The sequence below is a fragment of the Cavia porcellus genome, unplaced genomic scaffold, assembly GCF_034190915.1.
Source record: "Cavia porcellus strain 051 isolate PalLab524CR breed Dunkin Hartley unplaced genomic scaffold, mCavPor4.1 scaffold_25, whole genome shotgun sequence".
Classification (NCBI taxonomy): domain Eukaryota; kingdom Metazoa; phylum Chordata; class Mammalia; order Rodentia; family Caviidae; genus Cavia; species Cavia porcellus.
The window spans coordinates 22,059,952-22,079,321 of record NW_026947508.1 but is presented as its reverse complement, the minus strand read 5'-3'; the positions used below and the strand labels follow the sequence as shown (position 1 = coordinate 22,079,321).

At 46.0% G+C, this 19,370-nt stretch overlaps 1 protein-coding gene across 1 annotated transcript in view; it reads right to left on the bottom strand.

The window, feature by feature from the left end:
- The window catches only part of Epb41 (erythrocyte membrane protein band 4.1), a 190,101-nt gene extending 170,987 nt beyond the window's left edge, over nucleotides 1-19,114 (bottom strand). Inside the window, exon 1 of the mRNA XM_013153863.3 lies at nucleotides 18,983-19,114. The gene's annotated coding sequence lies outside the window, so the exon portion shown is untranslated. The remainder of the gene's footprint in view (nucleotides 1-18,982) is intronic.
- Between the last annotated feature and the right edge of the window lie 256 nt (nucleotides 19,115-19,370).

The window sequence follows — 19,370 nt, the reverse complement described above, 5'->3', positions numbered from 1 at the left end:
GAGTCTCCTAATTCCGCCCTAGCTCAAAATCATAAAAATCATCATAAATAAAAAAACTAGCTTCCAAGACTTCGCCTCCAGATGAACTTTTAGGGTTGTTCTGATAATTGCCTAGTGTGCATTCATTGTCCTCCACAAATTTCAGAGCCCTCTTGACTCTTCCTACTCCCTGCCAGACTGATCTCTGAACAGTACAGTTCTACAGAGCAGAAAGAAGGCTGTTTTCAACAAGATACCCAGAAGTAAGATAGGTTCTAGTATTTCCATCTTAAAATGAGGAAACTGAAGCAGAGGCTTTGACCTGCCGGGATAAAAAGCTACACATGCCAGCTACACAGTCTTTTCACCATTTCCACTCAGCCTCTGAATCAGACTGTCTGGGTTCACTGCTCAGTCTCCAACCCTTACTGATGGCCTTCTCTGTGCCACAGTTTCTGACAGCATAAAAGAGATAATAGTCCCTACCTCATACAGCTACTGTAAGAATTAAATTAATTAAAATACGTAAAGGGCTTAGAACAATACCTAAAACACAGTAAGATCTCAGTGAGTGTTAATTACTACTATTATCTGGAGACTAAAACATGGACTGAGAGCTGTACAAGAGGCTGATTTAATAATGTATTTGTTAATCACACACTTGCTGTCAGCTCTGACGTGAATACATTATATATCTGTTTGAAACAAAATCACCTGAGGACCACCTGACTATTAATGAAGTCTGACTAATAAACAAACTCCATTTGTGCACCCCTGCCCTGCTTTTCATCCTAATACTTTTCACAACACTCCCCTCTGACTTTCTATTATCTATCTATCTATTACTGTCTCTCAATACATTGTCGCAGTCTAGACAGGCAAGACTTTAAGCTCAGGAGGACAGGGACTTTCTTCCTCTTGCTCATCTATCAGAACAGTGTACACATAATATTTATTGAACAAGTACATGAATTGATGTCATTTTTTAAATAAGGTAATCGATGCTTAGTGGGTTCAGGTAACTTCAGCCAGGGTCATTTTGTGTACTAGGGGTAAAACTCCTGTTATCAAATACGCTGATCTCCTCAGGTTCAGTGTGCTTTTGATTCAGAGAACTCCAGCTTTCCTATTTCTGGGCCTTAGAGGCTTCTTCCGTATCAGACAGAAATCTGCCACTATGGAGAATGAATATTGAAGATCAATCACCAGGCATCTCACCATTTCTACCACCTTCCTTGTTATCCACCAAATTCTGATACATGAACCTTAATATTTTCTATGTCTTGAAGTGCTAGCCAATGAAATATAATATTTAAAGATGCTTGGTTAGAAGCATGGAATGTGTAGCTTTAATAATCAGCCTGGCCAGGTGTGGTGGTACATGCCTGTGATTCCAACACTCAAGACTGAGGCAGAACTGCCACAATTGCAAGGCCAGACCAAACTATACAGCAAGACACTGTCTCAAAAAAAAAAAAAAATCATCACCCTGAAAATAAGTAGACGTCCTAGGCCAGCAGGAAAAGGCTAAATGCAAACTATTCTCAGAACACTATGCACTATCACACCAAAATCTGTTGGCCCAGCTTTTAGAATCTCAGTCCTGAATCCCAGGGTTAGCTTTTAATTCCTGGAGATGAAGGGATTTGCAAACTATAAAGTACTATGCACATGTAAAGGATTTTTGTTATTAATTACATACTATCATCTGTTAGGGTGAGTGCTCAGTCTTTGAGTATTGCTGGAACCATTGCATAAGGGCTGGGGTTATAAATCACCCAATCTGAAGAAGAAAAACTATCTTTACTTCTGTACCCATATTCCACCTCAGATTTCTGCAAACCAGAAATCCAGTCCCGCCTCACCTTTCAGAGGGTATGATTGGGTATTAAGGGTAAAGGTCCCAAGCACCACCTTTCAAGCTAATTTCTTACACAGAAAGAGCTCCACTTCATGCTCACATTTGGGTGGCAGCTGTGTCATGCTCCAAGGCCCAGGACAGGGTCCCTAGAGACTATCTCTGTCCCGCCTGCCAGCTGAGCCTGCCACTACTTCCTCCACCACCTCTTGTTTCTTCCTAGGGAATGCAGGCCTTGCTAGCTGCCTGTTAGCCCCTGGAGGAGTCAAGGGCTCTAAGAAAAAAAAAAAAACACACACACACACAAAGAAGGAGGAGGACAAGGAGGAAGAGAAAGAAGAAAGAAGAAAAAGACATCATGACTCTTACTCCTTTGCTATTGCAAACGGAGCCCCACCAAAACCAAACGCCAACTGTACATAAAAGGATGAAATTAGATGGCAAAATTAGTAGGGAGGGCCAGGAGGTTAGATGAAGGCTCTGACAACCTGGAAGAGATGAGACTGAAAGAAACACAGGGTAAAATGGAAGAACAGTTGGAGCCTGAACTATACCCAAATCTGGGTCGTGGGTGGATTAGGGCCATGGCTGGCCTGAAGCCCTACTCAAGGAAAACATTTGTCAGTTATAGACAGCAGCAAGAGATGAGGAAGTCTTTTTTTTTTTTTTTTTTTGTCTTTTTCCTTTTTATCGGTACCAGAGATCGAACTCACGACTGCCTGCTTGCAAGGCAGGCGCTTATGCCGCTGAGCTAAATCCCCAGTCCCGATGAGGAGGTCTTTGAAAAGCCAGGCCCATCAGCAAAGTGTTCTGCACAGTCACTACTAAATAAAACCCATCCTGGTACCAAAAGTGCGTGAAGAAGATAGCTTTCCATCCTACCCACAATCATACAATTGCAGTCATTGTAGACCATTTAAACACAAATGATAACAAGGTATTAGGGGATAAGAATTACTGGTCACACAATGGAATACCTTCCTAGCAGATTATTTTTATTAGGAGTATTTAAATTGCTCATAAAAATTTTAGAAAATAGAGTTAAATAAGAATATAGTTAAATAAAAACATGAATCACTATAAAGCCATCAATCAGAAATAGCTGCCATCAGTGTTTTGGTAGAAAAATCTACCATTGTAGTATCTTCTCCTATAGATTATATATATGTGTTTATATATATAAAATCATATGAAATTGTTGATTTTTCTAGGTCAAATACAATCAAATGTCAGCAACATCATATGTCTCAATCTAATGTTTTTTGTTTTATTTTTTATCTTTTTTTGGTACTGGGGATTGAACTCACAACATTGCACTTGCCAGGCAGGTGCTTATGCCATCGAGCTAAATCCCTGGCCCTTGTTTTATTTTTTTAAATTTAGACCATACTTTGGAACTGACTTTTTTTCACTTAATATACTGTAAACATCTGCATCACCAGTTTTAAGAGCACTGTCAAGTGGATATTCCACAATTTAGTTAGGCCTATTGTTGAAGGTTCAGGTTGTTTTCAATTTTTCTCTTATGAATAATAATACTTAACAAACATCTTTTTATCTAAATTGTGCCCATGATTTTTTTAAGGATGCAGCGAATGCAGTATTTTTTATCTTTAATTAAAGCACACAAGGCTGCCTGTTCTATGATAAACACAAATGATACCAACAAATAAATGTTTCTGTACAATACCTTATGTTTTGTATTTGAAAACATAAACTGTTTTGACCTCTTTGATAGGATACACTTCTCTTACAAAAATTCTCTTAAAGAGCTTTAGTATACAGTAAAGGTAAAAACTAAATGTGATTAAATCTATACACTGAGGAGAAAATCTAGATTGGGGCTTTCAAGGAGCCACCTCAAGGAAGAAGAGGCAGTAGGGAAGGGCATTGAAATTGTAAAATGAAGCTCCAATGGACAACTGATAAGACATTCCTTTAACCCTCTAGATTCACCAAATGTTAAAACTGATTAGGCCCTTAGAAATCATGAAGCCCACATTGCTGACTTTTAAACAGACAGGGAGCTGGGCATGGTGACATATGCCTGTAGTTCCAGCACTCTGGAAGACAGAGGCAGGACTGTCCCAACTTTGAGGCAAGACTGTCTCCACACACACAAAACCCTAGAAAAAAACAAAAACAAAAAAACCAGGGGAAATCCAGAGACTAGAGGCATTTGCGCACGTCACACAACACTGGTAGCAGAGCCCACACTAAAACTCAGATCTCCCAACCTTTACTGTTAGATTCTGTTCACAGCCTTTGAGTCAAGCTACATTTACTCGCCAAAGCTAGAGATCAAGCTAAATCCTACAACCATAATACCTAGGAATATCTGAGCTGGAAAAGACTATAAAGATAGGGGCTGGGGATTTAGCTCAGCGGCATAAGCGCCTGCCTTGCAAGCAGGCAGTCGTGAGTTCGATCCCTGGTACCGGTAAAAACGAAAAAGACAAAAAAAAAAAAAAAAAAGACTATAAAGATAATATACTGTTAAAAATAGTAACAACTGGAGGTGGGGATGTAGCTCAGGGGTAGAATAAGCATATGCAAAGCCTTGCATTTGATCCCTAACACTGAAAAAAGAAAATCTAAAGATAGTAAAAACTACATTTATGAGGTATTTATTATTTGTTGGGCCCATACAAAGATCACAGAGTGCTTTACATGCATTATTGCATTTAGTCTCACAGCAACCCTACAAAGTATTTATAGCTTCAATTACACTTGAAGAAACCACAGTTTTCAATGTTAGGTTGATCTGCGTAATGATATACAGCTTAAGCTAGGCTTATGTGATGCTACCATCGCCCCCTATTTTTTTTTTTTTTCTTTTTTTGGTCTTTTTCCTTTTTATCGGTACGGGGGATCAAACTCACAACTGCCTGCTTGCAAGGCAGGCACTTATGCCACTGAGCTAAATCCCCAGCCCCAATCTCCCCCTATTTCATATTGCTTTTCTATCACTCTCAGGAAAGCATTTTGGAAATGACATGAACAGGCAACACTGACATCTGTCCCAAGACCCCAGGAAAAAGCTGTTGTGGCTGCTTCCAACTGTGGGATGGGTCCCAAAGAGGGACCTAAGGGTCTGGCCTTCTGTCACCCTGCTCAACCCCATCTCTCACCAGCTGGAGGGGGCCCAGTGACCCTGATCCAGCAAAGCCTCCAGCTCAAGCTTAACCAACTAAATCTCTCTCCCTAAGGCAGGGAAGTCTGAAGTCCCAGAGCAGTGATGCCAAATCTTTTAGAGCTTTCAATGATATAAACAGCCTGCTGCGCCACAAGTGCCACAGATTCACCACTTCTGTGCTAGAGGGTTTCCCAAGAGAGAAAAGCCTGGTACCACCTGCAAGGCCCTTTGAAAATTGGTAAAATCCAGCCTGGCCCAGCCCTCATCTGGAAGAGCAGCAGGACAGAGGGTAAGATAAAGGAAAGCAGAGGGGATTCGTTACCCAGAAACAGCCAGGTTTGACTTACCCCAAGACCTTCCATAGCTGCTGTGAGAAGACAGTTCCTGAGTTGCCCAGCTAACATTCAGCTAATCTTGATACCCAATCTTGATTCAGGTAATACTTGATACCTTCCAGGGACTAGTGTCATTTTAATGGGAAATAAATATATGATAAGAGAGGCTACAAATAAGTAACAACTGTCAATCTGCATTAAATATGATGTGCGACTCTGGGCAAGTCACCTACCCTCTATAAGCTCACCTGTCATATATAGGGCTGGAGCTGTGAGTTCATGGTGAAAAGTTTGCCTAGCATGTGTGAGGCCAAGTTTAATACCCAGTATGCATGCATATATATGCACATGCATTAAATAAAATTAAATGAAAATAAAGGATAGACTGATGGCTTTAACAACAGGATTTATATCCTCAAAGTTCTGAAGGCTGGAAATCCAAAATCAGGAGGCAAGTATCGTCAGGATCTGGCAAGGGCTGTCTTCCTAGCTTTCAGACAACCTCCTGACTGTGCGCACACATAGCAGAGAGACAGTGAACCCGCTGGTGTCTCATGTATGTGCATGCATGTATGTGTTACTGGGGATACACACTAAGCTATTATATCCTCCAACCCTTTTTTCTTTTTTATTTTGAGACAAGATCTTGCTATGTTGTGCTGGTTTGTACTTGAAGTCCTACGGCCTCAGCTTCTCAGGGTGCTGGGATTATTAGAGGTATGCACTACAAAAGCTTGGCTTGGTGTCTCTTCTTGTAAAGGCACTCGTCCTATCATGAGGGTCCTGCTTCATAATCTCATCTCACCCTAAGCACCACTCAAAGGCTCCATTTCCAAACACCATCACACTAGGGATTAGAGATTAGACCTATAAAGAGAGGGGGTCCACAATACCCTATCCAGGCTTCCATTTCCTCCTCGGTCAAATGGACGCCATTGTGTCTACCCAAGCTGTCTTGCAGAGTTGCCAGAAGGGTTGAATTATATGGGGTATGTAAAAAGGTTCTGCAGATTACAAAGCCCCACACCTGCACTGAGTATGATTTTTACTTTAAATCTGCCATCAACTAAGTGGCAGGAATCCTTGACTTAAGGCAAAAGCCTCCCTGGAAGTGAAGACACAGTGATTTCCCTCTTTCTTCCCTCCCTAGACATTTATTGAGCACCTCCTTGTGCAGGCCCTAGAGACCCCAGCATGAATAGGTGAGTCCACAGATACTATAATAACAATCCTCATCATCATCCCTTTTATGGGCAATGGCAAGAAGACATTAAAAAAAATGTGTAGGTGTTAAGGTGAAGGAACCCTTGTTCAAACAAAAGCTCCAGCACTGAGCTGCTATGTGATTTCAAGCAAGTCACTTCCCCTCCCTTCCTTTTCTGTAAAATGGGAATGACATGTACCAAACTCAATACCATATGCTTTATATGCAGTATGTTACTGAACCACCACAACATCCCCTAAGAAAACAATTCCTATCTCCTAGATGAGGAAAGAGAACCTCAGAGAAGTGAAAAACTTGCCCAAGATCACTCAGCTTGTAAGTTTCAGAGTTAGGATTCAAACCTATATCTGGCTGCCCCTGTTGCTAGCACTATTTTTATAATTTACAGATTAAATTATTTTCATGATGCTCAGTATAATAATATGAGCAAAAATGCCCAGGGTATTGGATATGTGCCTAAATATTTCATCTACATTCTCATATTAAATCTCACAATTTGTATGCTGCTGGGTGGGTATAAATGTTTTAATCCCATTTTCTAGCTTTAGAAACTAATTCAGAGAGGTAAAACAATTTACCCAGTATCACGTAGCTAGAAAGGAGGACAGCTGGGAAGCCAAGTATGCCTGACTCCAGAACTCAATCTCTTGACCTGTCCTGCCCTGTCTCTCTACCCCAGTGAGGCAAGCAGGCATCTTTATCTCTGTTTGACAGATGGGAAAGTTGAGGCCCAGCAAGAGATACTGATATGCCTAAGATCACACAGCATGTCAACAGCTAAGGAGGTACTTAAATCCACACTGCTGATCTTAAACCCAGTGCTATTTCCTCTACTATAATGTTCAAATTTAAGCATCAAAGTGCTTTTATCCAGTGGACACTTAAATATTTAGCTCTGCTAGAGCCCCCACCACACCAGACAGGGATAGAGGGCAGAAAATGTACAGGAAAACTTTTGCAGGACACTGTCTGGGGTCAGACAGTAGTTGAGCTGGTAACTCATGCACCTTTGGCTTTGGGTACCTCTGTTTCCATCCTCCTAAATTGCAGCTGGGAAGGAGGGAGCTCCTGAGGAGGCTGCTCTAGGCCTTGGCGCCCCCTAGCTAGCACAGCTCTTAGCTGTGATTTCTGCTGAAAAACAAAAAGCTTGATAGTCTGGGCCTAAGTGCTAATTACCAATAATGACATAATAACTATTGTGGGCCCAACAGCCAAAGAACCCCAGCTAGAAATTCTGCATAACTCAGGCTTGGGAACAAAAGATTTGGGCACTCCAGCTGAAACTGATGCCCTGGCAGAAAATACCAACCAAAGTATTAGCTGACAAACGGAAAGGGTGATGACTACTCACTTTCTTCTTACAATTCATACACGCTGTCATACAATTATTTACTGAGTATACACTGTGTGCTCAGCATGATGCCAAATCCAGAAATGGGGAGAGGCTTCCGTTATTCACATCCACTCCACAAGTACTTATTAAGCACCTATACATCATGCATACTATTGTAGGCAGAAGAGATGTAACACTGAATAAGACAGACAAAAACTGCCACTATTAACATTACATTCCAGTAGGTGGGGGAAGACAAAGAATAAACAAATAATAAAATATAGTATGTCAAAGAGTGATAAGTGCTGTGGAGAAAAACAGCCAGGGAAGATGGTTAGGAAATACCAGGGCTTGGGGAAGGAAAAGTGCTACAATTTTAACCAAAAAAGCCACAAAGATTTTCCTAAGAATGTGTCATTTAAATAAAAAATTTAGAGATGAGACAATAAGCAAGAAAGTATTAAAGTAAGCAGAGTGTTCCAGGTGAAAGGCCCAGCGAGTGCAAAGTCCCTGGGTAGAAGTGTGCACATGTTTAAAGACTTGCCTGAGATTATATACCCAGCCATTAACAAAGGAGAAATGGGGGGAAAGATCAGATACAGACACAAACTGATCACCTCCTGGGTACTTAAAACTGAGAACATTTTGCTCATTATTCTCACCATTTACACAGGAGGAAGTGAGACCCACAGAAATAATGACCTTATCATACAGCTGGAATGGACATGTCTGTTGGTCTCCAGCTTGCTATTGCCTCCCTACTCCTTTTGTCTCTGGCCTAACAAAATCATAAACACTAACTAAGTGGATGAATGCTATCTGGTGGAAACACCCTGCCTTCTCAATGAACTGTGTCCTGTCTGGGCTTCTTCTTATTGTCTCCACTGATCACAGACTAACAACAGTAGTAATTCCAGCATGTCAGCTATGGACTGACAATATGAATTATCTAATTAGCCTTTAATTCTGTAAGGAGAATTCTGTTCTTCCCATTTTGTCAGTGAGCGAACCGAAGCTCACTGAAGTAACTTGCTAGAGATCCTACAGCTGATCACAGTGAAGCTGAAATTTAAACTGGAGCCTGTCGGCTTGCAAACCCCAACTTTTTTTTATTGTTGTTGTTGTTGTTTGAGGCAAGGTCTTGCTGTGTCGCCCAGGCTAGCCTCAGCCTCCCAAGTGCTGGGATTACACATGTGTGCCACCACGCCTAGACTACCTAATCCTACAGTATCAGCAGAAACCACTGACATCAACCCATCCCCTTCTTTTTATAAATCCAAAAGCAGAGGCTCAGGGAGACAGGTGATTCACTTAAAGTCTTACAAGGGCAAGAGCTGGAAGGGCCAGTTCCTCCTATTCTACTCTATTTATTTGTTTGTTTGTTTATTTATTTATTTTGTAGTACTGGGGATCGAACTCACAATCTTGTGCTTGCCAGGCAGGCACTTACAATGCTGAGCTAAATCCCCAGATTTAGCTTGGCCTTTCTGCTCCATTTTGGATTTGAGGTCAGATTCTCTCTTTTAAGGTATATCCTGGTCTCTGCAGAAGTCTTCATGTTGTCCTAGTCTAGACTTAAAGGTTTAAGGAACTCACAGTCTGTCTCTGTCCCCTTGGCATAGGCTCAGCTTTTCCAAAGTGCTGGAGACAGCATCCAGTCAAAGAAGCCAACAGAAGGGCAAGTGTTTTGGGTGAGGCTAGAGTGTCCCAGCCAATTGAGAGAGGAAAAGATGCTGAGCCTCTGGCTTTAAAACAGGTTTATCAGGTGTTCAGTAAGAAACCATATCAAATACTTTAAATTCCTACCCTGGGAAAGGATGGGGCGGAAGTTTTTATGAGGCAGCAGTTACAATAAGCACTTTTAAGGACTCACTTGGTGCTTTATCTACTGTTTCCAGTCCTCACAGCAAAGTCAGCCTCATTCTACATTGGAGGAAACTGAGGCTCGAAGAGGTAAAGTGACAGCCAAAGTCATCAGATTACACCCATTCATGAAACAGAGCAAAAAGCAGCCAGAGACCTAGATTCCTCCTGAGTAACTTTGTATCATCAGCTGCCCGCTCTTATCTAAAGTTCCCACATTCAAAAGGACTTGGTGGCCAGCATCTATTGTATGATCTAAGAAGCCCGGGGATCCATCCCTACCCTGGCCACAGAGCCAGCAGAGATACAGGACATCACACGTATGTCTTCTCCCAAGCACCATAAAAAGGGGCCTGATTATCAATTTCTATGGGGAAAAAAAAATGAAGCTGTAAGTTTTCCAAGTATTTGTCCTCATTTCCAGGCTGCTGCTAGCTTTGGCCCCCAACCAGGAATGGTCTTCTAGGGTAGTTGGTGAGAAGGTGCCCGGGCCTTGAGACTGAGAATCCCTGGACTTGAGGTCCAAGACTGCAAGGGACAAGAGGGAAGCCGGGTAGGCAGTGGGCCAAGACCCCTCTGGAGACTTGGGCTTGTTTCTTAATCTTTTCCTTCCTCCGTTGGCCAAGGCTGACTGCAAGGAGAAGAAGGGGAAGCAGTGGGTGGGGCAGAGGAGATGAGGGAGTCCAGATAATGATTTAATGAGAGCTCCTGTTTATGGGTGCACATTACACACAGGCACTGGGCCAGGCCATTTGCAGGGGTTACCTCACTGAAGCCATGCCCTTCCCTGTGATGAAAGCCTGCTATCTCCATTTTACTAAGGGGAAACAGAGGCACAGAAAAGGAAAGGGAGTGACTCAAGGCCACACTGCTGGTCAGTGGCAAGGCAAGCAGGAAGCCCAGGTTGTTGAACTCCTGAGAAGGGGAACCTCTGTGTCTGGCTGGAATGGGGTATAGAGGAGAAAGGTTGGGGGGGATGGAGCTGACAGTCTCCTGAGGGTGCAGGAAGTAGAGAGGAACAAGAAGCCATCCTCACAGCCCTGCACAGTGCAGTCTTCTTCCCTGGACAGCCTCATCTCCCTTTCTGCTCAAGCCAAAGCAAGCCACAGTGCTTATGCACCCTGAGTGCAATAGGCAGGCTATAACATTTTCCCATGCTGCTCTATACTTAAAAGATTGTTCCCTGCATTGCCCACCTAAAAAGAGCTTATGTACATCCTTCAAATTCCAGCTTAGCTCTCTTTCACCTGATACCTACAAAGAGTTAACCACCTGTTCCCCTGGGCTCACCGTGCACCTGAGGGAGAGGGACCTGTGTGAGTCATCTGTGCCCCCAGAACCCAGCCCAGGTCAGTGTTCAATAAATGTTTGTTGTCTAGTTGCATTTTATCACTCAATCTAGGAGGCGGGCAAACAGGTTTTCCTGTCCTCGCAAGAAAAAGGAGGGCAAGAGAGAGGGAGTGACTTCTGAAATCACGTAGACATTCAGTGACACTAACTGGTAGGCCTAGAACCCAGGGCTCCTCTGTGCCATGTAGTCCCCTGCCAGGACTTGACCTCAAAGAGCTGAACTCCCTGCTGGACCCACCAGGGTCACCCCAACGGATCCCTGAGACAGTGGCCAGGAGCCTTGTCTCAGTATCCAGCCTAGACACAGTTGGCACCCAGGACAGTTGATGGTAAGGAGCAGATGAGTGGCTTTTGCCAACACTAACCCAGCTCTGCCCCCTCCCAGACAGCCCCCTGGGCCAACGGGTCCAGTCACCCAGATGCCGTGACCTTAGTCTCACCTCTGTCTCTCCTGCCTGCTGTGGTCCATTTCACTTCCTCCTGGCTCTGCCTCCTAGTCAGACCTCATATCCACCCCACCCAATGCCCACTGCATGGCCCAGTCCTAGGCCCAGTATTCAGCATTTCTCACCTGGACAGTGGCCCCACCACTGCGCCTGCTCTTCCATGCTTCATATCATATCCAGTGGCTCCCCACTGCCCATAGGTCAAGTCCCCTTAGCTCTCCTGAGCCTGTCTCTCCTGCTGCAGTCCTTCCCCACCGTGCAGGCCATGGCTCTGTGCCTTGGCACATGCAGTTCCCTCCTTCCCCCAGGAACATCTCTTCTCTGGATTCTGCCTAAGAAGACCTAGTGATGCTTCAGTTAAAGGTAGAGTTGGTGGTTTTTAGGTCCTTCTCCCCCCTAGACTTGGAGATTTCTAGGGAGGCAGGAGACAGGAATATGCAAGTTCACCTCTGGACCCTATGACAGCACAGGGTCTGGCATGGCATAGTTATGAGTAAAAGCAAATGACCAGAAAAAGGAATCAGATTGCTATTTTCATGGACCACTTCCTTTCTTGACCCTGTGGGTGCCTTTCAGAACCTGTCAACTATATGAGGTTGCGATCCACCCATCCCCAGCACTTCCTTTCCCACCCCAATTTCCACTATCCCAAGAAGGACATCTTTGTAATCCCAGAATAATGCTTGTAATTATAATAACAATCATTTGCTACCATTTATTGGGTGCTCAGGCCTCACTAATCTTCACAAGAACCCTATGAGGTAGGTAGGTTCTTTTATTATCTTTATGTTTATAAAGAAGGAAATTGAGGTTCCAAGAGGTTATGTATTTTAGGGGCCAGGGATTCAGCTCAGCGGCATAAGCACCTGCCCGGCAAGCACAGGGCTGTGAGTGCAATCCCTGGTACTGAAAAAAAAAGGAGTGGTTATATATTTTACATATGGTCACAAAACTAGTAAGATACTAGATGCACTGGCTCTGTCTGACCCTCAACCACTATGCTGTCCAGTTTTCTCCTGCTTTCTGTTATCTCCCCTCTTCAAAGCTCAGAGCACCAAGGTATGGGTGGTAAGCAGTGTGTGTGTGTGTGTGTGTGTGTGTGTGTGTGTGTGTGTGTGTATTTATCCAACAGACACCCTAGTAGCTCCCATCAGGGCTGTGCTGGCACTGGAGAGGTGTAAGAGGACTCACATGTACTTCTGCCTGCTTGGAGGAGACAACAGTTTCATGCCAAGAATTTAGGCTCTAGGATGAGGCAAACTGGATCTGAGCCCCACCTCCCTCTACCCCATAAATAACTAACTCACTAATCACCCAGTACTATTCCTTCAGCCATAAAGTAGGATAACAGTGCCTAGCTCAGAATGTCACCGGAAGACTTGTGTCTAAAATAGCATATAACAGCCACCCCAGAAACAGGAAACATGTGATAAATGACAATATAAAACCTATGATGACTACAGCTTCTCAAGATCTCTAGCCTAGGTGGATACAATTCTCCAGGGCCCTCCCTGGAGCCTCCTTGACCAGAGCCAAATAGTAGTATGGACCATAATTCATTCAGATCATGTTCTGATTAAACAGTTCTCCAAGGAAGGATCCTTCATTACTCCTATTTTACAGGTGAGGCAGTCTAAGTAGAGAGGGCAGATTACTAGACCAAATCATCCTGCAAAAGGGTGACTGAGCTAAAAGCTCCGCTCAGGTACATTCACAGCTGGCCAACCCAACCTGTATCCCAAAGGCCTGAGAAGCCTGCTGGGGAGTTCAAGGGCTCCTTACTCCTGGCTCTAGTTTCAGATAGCAAGGAAGCTAAAAGTGGGAGAAAGGTGGCAAAAAGATGGATATTCTATTTAGTTCCGCCAGGCATGGTGGCATATGCCTGTAACCTCAACACTAGGAAGGCTAAGAAAGAGGATCACTAGGAGTTCGAGGCCAGCCTGGGCCACAAAGTGAGTTCAAGGCTACCCCAAACTGTATAGTGAAATCCTATCTCAAAAAGACAAAAAAAGAGAAAAATTTTTAAACATTAGTCCCCTCCAAGAATAAGTCCAAGAATGGAGGATGCCAAGTAGAACATGGGGAAAGTATATGATATGCATGTCTCAGAAGAAATATCCAAACCCAGGCAGTTTCATAACCTGTACATGGCTAACAAAGTATTTGTATTGGTAAAACAGAGTCCTTTCTCACCCCTTCCAACTGCCTCTCTTTCTCTCTCTCTCTCTCTCTCTCTCTCTCTCTCTCTCTCTCTCTCTTTGGTTTGGTTTGGTTTGGTTTGGTTTGGTTTGGTTTTTTGCAGAACTGGAGACAAAACTCAGGGCGTCTCATGTGCTAAGCCAGTGCTGTATCACTGTGCTACATCTCCAGCCCTTTTTTTTTTTTTTTTTTTTGAAACATGTTCTCACTATGTAGTTCAGGCTGGCCTTGAATTCACTATGTACCCAGGCTGCCCTGGAACTCACAGTAACACCCCATCTCCCAGCCTCTTGAGTGCTAGGATTACAGGTATGACCTACCACACCTGGCATGCCCTTTTCTTCTGATGAAAGCTAAAGGTTCTGCTGCTCCCACCTCAAGAGCTCCAGTGGCCTAAGTCCCTCTCTCTGCTGATTAACACCTATGTGATACTTAGTTGAGAGAACCCACAACCCACTTTAACAGACTCCAACAAACTCAGTCTAATAGGGGTCTGACATTCACTGAGCCCCTGTGATGATGGTACTTTATATCCATTAGCCATTTAATCCAACACAAACACATTGATAGGTACACATTGTTAGATGGTCAAAACATGTCTTCATCCATTCAGAAATATTCAACTATTACATATCCTTGGTGCTAGAGACATGGCAGTGTAACAGATGAACATAGAGCCTGCCCTCATGGTGCTTATATGACTAAAGGAACAGATACATGGTACTTGTGTCTGGAAAGTATTAATATTCTCACTGTACAGATGTGAAACTGGTTGGCAAAGAGCCAAACATCTGTAAGTGGCAAAACAAGGATTCTATTCCAGGCTCTCTATCCTGAGCCCTTTACACTGTATCATGTGACCCCCAAACCATGTGTTAAGCATGCAGAGATCTCAGTTCTGCTTGCAGTAGGATCCTAACTTCACACAGTGCCTTTTCTCAGCACTTCGGCCTCCACCCCAGCCTCTCCTTACATCTGCCAGTGGCCTCAGAGCCATGGGACATGCATTAGAGTCCACCTAAATCAAACTTGTACTCACCCAGAAGCAGCCAATGGAGTCACGCAGCCAGTCAGGGAGAGGCCGTGGAGCCATCACAGCAGCAGCAGCACCAGCACATGGAAGCAAAGCACAGCAGTGAGACTCTCAGCACAACCAATCAGCAAGCTCTTTGGGGCCCCCTCTTCAGCCTGGACCTCCCTCTGTCTCCGGGGCTCATCTGGGCACTCTCCCAGGCAGCAGTAATCTGATAATCCACACTGAGCTCATCAGGCCTCACAGGAGGCAGCAGAGTCCCAGGAACCAACATTCACTAGGACCTACTACTGTAGGTCAGATGTTAGACAGACACAGTCTCAAGAAGACAGGCCTCTCCTTACCCTTATAAGCCTGCAATGCAGTGAGAAGTAATCACATCAACAGTTACAGAATGACAATTGTGTTAATGAGCGCTTCCAGAAGGAGACTCATTTATGAGTTGGGCCTATGTTTTTTAAACATCCCCATGTCTCATTTACTTATCTGTAAAATGGAGATAGTATTATTATCCACCTCACAGGATTACTGTGAGAATTACGAGTTCAAATATAAGAAAACATTTTGAACAATGCTTGGCACAAAATGAGCTGTTTGTAACTGTTAGCTACTATTATTACAAGGGGCTACAGCACGGGCAAGGAGGTCACCACCTACCTGGCAAGGTTGCTATTGGGACCAAATGACACAATATAAAGTGTGAGCCCAAAGCCTGATGCAAGGTAGTTACTCAGGGAATGATGTGTTGCTTTGAGGGCCCTCTCCAGTAAGCAAGCACATCTCCGCCATAAAGCATCTCAATAGAGCAGCTGTCTCAGAACTGAAGCTTTGGACTGAAAAATAACCAGAAACCACACGCTTCTGTGATTTTCCAAATGCCTCATCTTTAACCTTCACAGTATCCAGGGCATGGAAAAAGGTGAAATTATTATTATTCTCATCTTGCAGATGAGGACTGAGGCAAAGAAATTTCTCTGTGTCCTTAGGATTGTCTCCAGCCCTGGTTAAGTAGTCAAGCTAGGATCCTGGCATCTGACTAGATTTTTTTCCCCATGCCAGAGATTGAATCCAGAGCCTTAGGCAGGCTAAGCAAGTATCTGTTCTACCACTGAGCTACACCCCTATCCCTTTTATATTGTGAGACACAATCTTGCTAAATCATCTAGGCTAGCCTCAAACTCATAATCCTCCTGCCTCAATCCCCCAAATTGCTGAGATTATAGGCCCGCATCATCATACCTTGCCTTCATAGAAAGTGTCTGAGAAGAAATGGCTCAAGGTAGATTTGTGGCTCAGTGGTAAAGCATTTGCCTAGAATGCCTGAGACTGGGATGAATCCCAGTGCCACAGACATACATATATAAATAAATGGATAGATAAATAAATAAACAGAAGCTAGTTCCTAGTTATAATTAGAGAGCACAGGATTTGTGACCTGGGCATTATGGCACATGCCTGTAATCCCAGCACCCTGGAAGGCTGAAGCAGGAGAATTTTAGCAAGGCTCTAAAAAATTTAAAAAGGAGGGAGGAGGAGGTACCATTAGGGACATAGCTCAGTGCAAAAGCTCTGAGTTCAACTTCCCTGCCCAAATGATTTGTAGGTTCATCACACTTAACCTTGATTCCACCCCGTCCTGTCCTCTCACATAGGATAAGGGCAGATGAAAGACAATTCCAAATCAGGTCTCAAAGTGATCAGAATGGATGCTAGAACATCAAAAGATCTTCCCTTTTTTCATCAATCTACCCTTATTTCACAGAAAGAGAAATTGAGACCCACACAGACAAGGGCCTGGTTCACAGACCATAAATGGGTAGAATCTTAATTCCATTAGTAAATCTGAGAATCTTAAGCACTGAAGAAATTCTAATATACCCCACCCACCTACACACACAAAGGGGACTGTCATACAGACCTCTTCTGAATAGGACCTTTATGGTGAGCCCTTTGATACTACCCCTTCAGCTCTGTGGCTGGCAAACCTGTATACAGCACAGAGTAGGTGCTCAGGAAAATTTGGGAATAATGAACTAAATGAAGTTTTTCTCTGGCCTCCCACTTCATAGTCCCCTCCAGGATTCTCTCTTTGCATCTCTCTTCTCCCTCCCACCCCAGCTCTGTCTCACCCTGCAGCCCAGGTGCCTGCCCCTAGCTGGGCTCGGCTCCAGCTGACAGAGCTCTGGGCTTCCAAAGGCCCTGCGCAGCATCAGCATCTTCCCAGCCAGAATGGGATGTTCCTGCTCAGCACAGCCAGCCAGGCTTCTGGCCAGCGTCCACTCTGCAGAGAAGGTGATGGCCCTGCCCTGCCAGAGCCCCACTTCCATTAGGAGGTGGGGCAGCCTGGGGCCCCAAGAGCTTCTATTGGCACCTGGGGTCTACAGAGGGAGGCCAGGCTGGTACAGCGATGGGCTGTTCAGGAGACAGCAGGCATGGGGCCTCTTCACTTCACTGAGTGCCACTCACATAGCCAGGTGTTCCACCTGTGACTCTGCCAGATTCTCTTGTATACACCCAGGGGAAACCTCTGGGCTTCGCTACTCCATTCCCTTTTACAAATGCCCTCCTGGCCTGCTTTCAGACTAGTTACCATTCTGGTTGCTTTAGTGCCTCATTTCATTTTGCCAAGGCCTGTAAGGTCAAGATTATTGACTAAGGGGGAACCTAGAATTCAGACAGGTGAAGTAACTCGTGCAAGGTCACACAGCAAGGATGAGGCAGAGCAAAGATTCAAACCCAGTTCTGCTGCATGCAAAGCCTACAGAGCACGGATGTTTCTTCCCTCCTCTTCTCCTCTCTGATCCTTACCTTTCCGGTTTCCTTTCTTTTCAATCCTCCTTCTACATCCTCCCTTCCCCCATTCTTAGTCAGAGTTAATAATTCCCACCTCACAACTGCTAAATCATCTTATTTGCATGCCCCTGTCAGCAGCAGGTACCAGAATCTGCAGGGTACAGAAGTTATTTCTGAGGTGTTTGTTTCTCTGATTCTCAGGAGGGCACTGATAGCACTGATGGCAAGGAGTGACTTCAGTTGTTGCTCCTTGACTGACAGTCTGTCACTTCTGTCTCCACCTCTCACCTCCATCCAAGTCTCTCTGGTCTCCCCCCATGGGTCCCTTCCCAACCCATCCTCCTGCCACAGTCCACCAGGCCTGTAACTAGAGTAAAGGTGAGGAGCTTACTGGGGGAGGGGGGGCTTGTACCAGTGTGCTGGCCCCTCCCTGGTTCCTCCCTCAACCTTCAGTTAGCTGAGAACCTGACCCTGACTTGGCATCTTGCAGCTTCTCACTGGGACTCCCAACTGCCCCAAAGCCCATCCTAGCCAGGCTCTCTCCAAACCTCCTTCTTGAGGAAAGGGCTCCAGGAGCAGCCTTCTACCCTAGCCCAGGAACTTGAGGGGGTCACATGCAGCCACTCCTTGCTTCCAGGGAAGCTATTGGTCCCAGAATAACCTTCCCCCACCCGACCAAGGCAGTCATCCCCTGACGCTACTGGGAAAGCTCGGGCTGTGGTCTTTCAGGACCAGCCCCCGCTCCCAACTGGCTGGAGGGGAGAGGGTCTGTCCTACCCCAAAGAGGTGGGGCCTGCCGGAAAGTGTAGGGGGGGCGGGCGAGACAACTCTTGGGCAAAGATGAGCGCAGTGAGCGACTGGGTCACGCAGAGATGAGAGATAAGAGAAGGGAACCGAGGGATGAGAGTGAGCAGGAACCTGAGCCCAACAGAGCCACGAAAGACTAGAGGAAGTTCCTAGACCCAGCCTGCAAGGCAGCGGGCAGGGCCGAGGCAGCGACCGCAGGGCCACCCGGGGCACAGCCGGCGCCCCAGACCGTGGGTCCCCGGGTCCGGAAACCAGTTACGTAAGGGCCGGAGCGGGGCGCAGGGATCCCGGCCGATGCCCCTCCCGCTGCGGCGGCCGGGCGGGGTGCGGGGGCCCGCGCTGTGCGGTTCCGCGGGGACGCGCGCCGAGACCCGACCCAGGACGCCGGCGGCACGAGTCCGCACGCCTCCCCGTACCCGAAACTTCGGGACACCCAAGCCCCCTTTGGCCCCCGAGCTCCGACCCTGGAACCCAAGACCGCTACAGCGAGCCTCCCCCAGGGACCTTCGGACCCCGTCTCCGCCTCCCAGGACGGCCCCGGGCCCTCGGATCCATCTGCCCCTCGCTCTGTCCCTCCCGGGAACTGAAGGTGCCCCCCCCCCCGCCCCTGGCGGTCCGGGCTCACCTGGGCTGGATTGAGCTGGGACCTGGCCGGGCCGGGCCGGGCCGCGTTCTCGCGCTCCTCCGCTCTCGCCCTTTAAGAGGTTCCAGCCACTTTGCCCCGCCGGGGCCTCCACCTGCACTGACAGGGCAACTCTGACGCAGACCCCGCCCCCGCCCCAGGAGGCCCTCCTATTGGCGCAAGCAACTGCCAATCTGCGGGGCGGCGGGCAGGACTAGGCGGCAGAGGGCGAGCGCCGCGACCGGGAAGGGGCTGGGGCTGCAGGTGCGGCTGGGCCAGGACGTTTAGCTCCAGGCTGCTCGTGGTGGACCTGAAGGGTCAGAGGAGAGGAGGGCCAGGAGTTCCTGGACTCCTTGCTTTCGGCTCTGACGACATATGACAAAAGTATGAA